The sequence below is a fragment of the Malania oleifera genome, chromosome 1 (genome assembly GCF_029873635.1).
Source record: "Malania oleifera isolate guangnan ecotype guangnan chromosome 1, ASM2987363v1, whole genome shotgun sequence".
NCBI lineage: Eukaryota > Viridiplantae > Streptophyta > Magnoliopsida > Santalales > Ximeniaceae > Malania > Malania oleifera.
This window is the reverse complement of record NC_080417.1, coordinates 56,079,200-56,084,354: the sequence shown is the minus strand read 5'-3', so window position 1 is coordinate 56,084,354 and position 5,155 is coordinate 56,079,200. Positions and strand designations below refer to the sequence as shown.

Genomic DNA, 5,155 nt, shown 5'->3' with positions numbered 1-5,155 from the left:
TCCACTTCAACCTTCCAAATCATAAACTTGGCAAACGTATCTGATTTTTGATGCATGAAGTAAACCTAGACCTTTCGTGAGTAATCATCAATGAAACACACATAATACACATGTCCACCCTTTGATGCATCTCTAACTAGACCCCAAACATCTGAATGCACAAAATCAAGAATACCCTTGGTCTTGTGTATAGTTGATCTGAACTTTGCCTTGTTCTATTTTCCAAGAACACAAATCCTATAAAATTCCAGCTGACATGACTTTAAACCCTTCAAAAGTTTCCTCTTATGTAGTTCCATCATATCGTGTTCCCCCATATGCCCAAGGTGCATATGCCACAAGATGGTCTCATCTGATTCAGCATTTATAGCTGCAGCTCCACCTATAATGGTAGTTCCCTGCAAAGTGTAGATATTTCCATCCAATTTTTGCCCTTTCATTATAGTCAGATTACCTTTCCATACCGTCAGAACTCCATATTTGGACTTCTAATTAAAGCCATTATAGTTCAAAGTTCCAAATGATATCAAACTCTTCCTCAACTCTTGTATGTATTACATTACACAACATTCTTACAGCACCATTAGAAATTTTTATCTTTACGTTTCCTATACCAATGATTTTGCAAGACGCATCATTATTCATAAGAACTTATCTAGAATTCACTAACTTGTAAGTGCTAAACCACTCCTTGTTCGGAGTCATGTGATAAGAACATGCCAAGTCAAGTATCCAAGAGTTCGTTAGATTATCCGACCCCACTGAAACTGATAGAACATCACTATCACTACATGCTAAACATTTTTCTTGAACAACATTCATAGATTTTGAAGTACCCTCATGTTTCTCAGAATTTCCCTTCTTTCAATCCGGACACTTCGATTTCACATGCCCCTTTTTATCGCATTTATAATACTAGATTTCTTTCTTATTTTTGGATTGATCGCGAAAGTTCTAACTTGATCCATGTTTGGATTTTCCTTTGCCTTGCTCGTTATTACCCTTTACCACAAATCCTTCTCCTGCATCACATATTTTCAATCTTTGATGAAAATTTAGCAAAGCACTCGTTACCTCTTCAAGATCAAGAGTTTCTCTTCCCCACATAAGAGTGGTCACAAGATTTTCATAGGTATGATTCGAGGGCAAAGAGTTTAACAACATCAAAGTTTTGTCATCCACATCAAACTTAGCATTAACTCTCATCAAATCACAAATAATTTGATTGAAAGCATTAATGTGTTGATCTAAGTTTGATCCTTAAACCATCTTAAGTCAATACAAATGTTACGTAAGAAAAAGTTTATTATTGAGAGATTTGGGCATGTACCAGCTCTCTAACTTTCGCCATATAGCCACTGGAGAATCCTCCTCCATCAGCCGATTGAGTACTTTGTCGGCCAAACACAAGCGTATATTAGAAGTGGCCTTTGCTTGCAATTCTCCCCATGTTTGCCTCATCTATTCCATCTGATTTTACACCAAGTAATGCCTTTCCCATTCCTTGTTGTACACGAATGTCTTTCACTCTCCTTTGCTATATACCAAAGTTCCTAGTTCCATCAAATTTGACGATGTCAAATCTTGTAGAAGACGATCCCGATGCAATAACAGCAATCACTCTGATACCAATTTGTTGTGATATGGATGGGATAAATACTAAGCATAGTGGAATAAATACAACAAGTGAATAAAAACTCAACCAAAAAATGATAAACAACAAGAGCAACAGCATGATTTACGTGGTTCGGCAAAACCTACATCCACAAAAGCAATGGCACACAAATTTCACTTAGGAAATCTCAAAGTACACAATACACTTCTCAAAATGATCACAAACACTCAATACATGCCCAAAATGACATTTGCAAAAGTGTTTCAGAGGTTTCCCTTTGATTACCCAACCACCCCAATGTTCAAATTCAAAATTTTAAAAACTACTTGCAGCCTAGGCATACTCGTCAATGAGTACAGAGGATTCATCGACAATCTAAAGAAGGCCATTCGTTGACGAGAATAGGACATTCATTGACGAGCCCACTTTCTGCTCTTGATATCTCCAGAATTCTGAGATTTCTGCTCTCGGGATCTACTTGTCGATGAGCACAGGGCACTCGTCGACGAGTCCCTGCTGTGTTGCCCCTTTGTGTTTTTTTTTTTTGTTTATGAAATCCAAAGTATAAGAGCCACACCACAAACAACAGATAGCTAGTTGGTAATGTGTCTCTCACTACAACCTGTTATTGCTCAAACTCTAACACCTCCTATAAAATCTTAACCATTATTTTAAAAACTTCTTCCAACTTGTTTCTAGTCTAGAGCTCCAATTCCTATGCTAAACCTTCTAAAGATAGATCTATATCACTAGAAAGCCAAAATAAATTTTAAAAATAATAGTAATAACAATTGAAAAAGAAAAAGAAAATTGAGATCAAGAAAATCAAGAAACCAATATTTAGTGCACTATAGCTCATATGTGCTAAAGTGTACCAAAGAAAATGAAAAGCATATTTTGTTGTGTTTTTGGGGGTGGACAAGCCTCTTTTTCTATAGTGTGTTTTGTTAAATTGAAGCTCACATTAGGCTTAAACTTCATAATATGAGCAACCCACATATCATCCCATACACCTTCCTATCTCTCACATAATTCAAATAATGAGTTTTTAATATAGAAGTTCCAAACTTTAATTATATGAACATGCTAATATGTCCCTAGGGACCTTTTTTTTTTTTTTCCTTTTTTTCTATAGTGAAAAATTAGTGATAGAAATTATTCAAAGATGATTATGATGATGATTTTGACGTAAAATTAGAATCATGATATAATTAACTAATAAACACTACATGTGCTAAGATGTCTCCTAGGAGACTTTTTTTTACAGTCAAGAACTAATGATAGACATTATTCCAAGACGATTATGATGATGACTTTGAAATAAAAGGTCAAATCACGATATAATTAACTAATTAACACCTCATTTTATTTATTAGTCATAATAGGCTACATATTTAGCAACTGCTTATTGCCACATATTTCACGGTATTGCATGTCCATCATGTTGCCATAAACTATTAATACAATATGTAGCTAGCTTAAACAGCATATAACTTCCTATTAATTTTTAGCTAGCTTGATCTACAAGTAGCTTCGAAGTTACTGATCTGAATAGGAAGCACCTCTTTTGGCCTCCTTTTTCTTAAGGGTCAAACCATAAGGATGCTAGTATGCACAACTAAGGTTGTCGCCGGTGTCCACACCTAATATTTCACAATATCTTTTGTAGTACCCAATACGGTCCTGTTCCTGCTCGCTTGAGTAGCCACCACCACATTCTATGTCACTGTTGATGATGTTGGTGTAAAGCCCAAAACCTCCGTACCGAACAGTTGTAATGTCTACAGCTGACAGTGTGTAGTTACCAATCATGACGTCATGGCATGAGGGCTTTGGTAGTTGTGGAGTCTTTCAAAACCAGTACGCCGCCTCAAAAGATATGTATGGATCAGCCTCCACCAAGTCTAGGTTCTTTAGTAGATCATAACCTAAGTTATACCCCGTCGAAGTGTAGTTGAAGTTACTACATAAATTATGTCTTAGTATCGCTTTGGTACAACACATTATAAAGAATGTCGTGCATGTAGAATTATTTGAATTATGTGAATAAAGTGTATTTGTTTTATAATACTATATTTAATTTCCTAAGTTCTAATAATTAAATTACCTAAGTGAATTTATAATTGAGGTACTTCTTTAAACACTAACAAATAAAAAAAAAAAAAGATATTCTAAGTTCAAATGACTACTTACTAGGAAAGTTGAATGGGACGTCGGCCATAATACTTCTTGCCAACTGCACATGAATACTGGTCATTAGCAATACAATAATCATCGAGTTGGTCAGCGGGGATGGTGGCTCCTTCACGAATCCAACAATAACCCCATGAATATCGACCATCCGGTGCAGTGTCCCATCCTCCTGAAATTATATAATAATTTAAGATATCGATTAATTCATGAGTACGTAATAAAATTTTTATTTTTTTATTTTTAAATATTTACACAAATGTACATGAAATTTGAAAATTATTTTTTAGTGTTTCTCAATTTTTTTGTTAATATTAAAAATTAAGATAAGAAGATGATAGTTTTATAATTATTAAAAAAATTAAAAATGGGGCCCTTAATTTTGGGACGGGCGTGTTTTGTTTGTTTTGTTTTGTGTTTTGTGTTTTTTTTTTTTTTGTTAAAACAAAACATTGATCCAAGTGAACATTGATTAAGTTGTCTTGAGGTCAGCCCATTACTTTACGTCATTTTAAATATGAAATGCAAACTGATCAATTATATAACCTGTGGTTTCACGCGAGGTTTGGGCCAGAAACGCCGCAACCTCCCGTTTCCTAGTCTCTACGTCACCGGCGTTTGCAAATTCTTCAAACCTGCCGGCGGCTTGGATAAAAGCATCGTCGGTGTAGAACGCCCCTCGGCACGGTGACGTAGCACGGTGCAGCAAAAGTTCGTTGAAGAGATCTTCGCTAATGATGGACTCAAGGGCCTGGCTTCTGGGGGATGGAGCGCGAGGCGGCGGCGGGGGGCTAGGTGGCGGGGGCGGCGGCGGCGGAACGTAGGGAGGTGGCGGAGGGATTTGGAAGGCGCATTGGCTCTGGCAGCCCTCACAACAGTAGGTGGAGGTTGTGCCGCAGTAACCCCATTGGCTGCAGCACAGCCCGTTGGCGCAGAGGGTTCCATTCACCGCCTCTCCGCATTGCTGAGAGGAGGCTCCGGCGATGCAGAGGAGAGAAAGGTTAGCTAGGATGGTATAGAACTTCATGGTTGGTTTTGGGTTTGGCGAGGGGAAGGGTCTGGGGTGGTATTTATAGGCTCTTGAGAAAGAACACTCCATTTTTTTTTCTCTTTTCAATGGCATGGATGGAAGCAAGCAAGAGGTTAAAGACAACACAATTCATAAAATAAGTGTGTCATAGGGTGGCAATTTATATGATAACTGTGGCATAAGGTGGCAAGGAAGAGTGGAAGATATGTGTGCCTATGTGGTGTTGTGGGAGGAAGGATAAAAGATGAGTGAAGAGCTAGTCTATAGTGAAGCTTAAAAAATTTAGTTAGATAATGATGAGATAAAGTGACATAAAAGAA

The 5,155-nt window shown here is 37.2% G+C and overlaps 1 pseudogene; it reads right to left on the bottom strand.

Annotated features, from left to right (window-relative positions):
• Positions 1-3,220: 3,220 nt before the first annotated feature.
• On the bottom strand, positions 3,221-4,832 carry LOC131164207 (basic endochitinase-like; annotated as a pseudogene).
• Between the last annotated feature and the right edge of the window lie 323 nt (positions 4,833-5,155).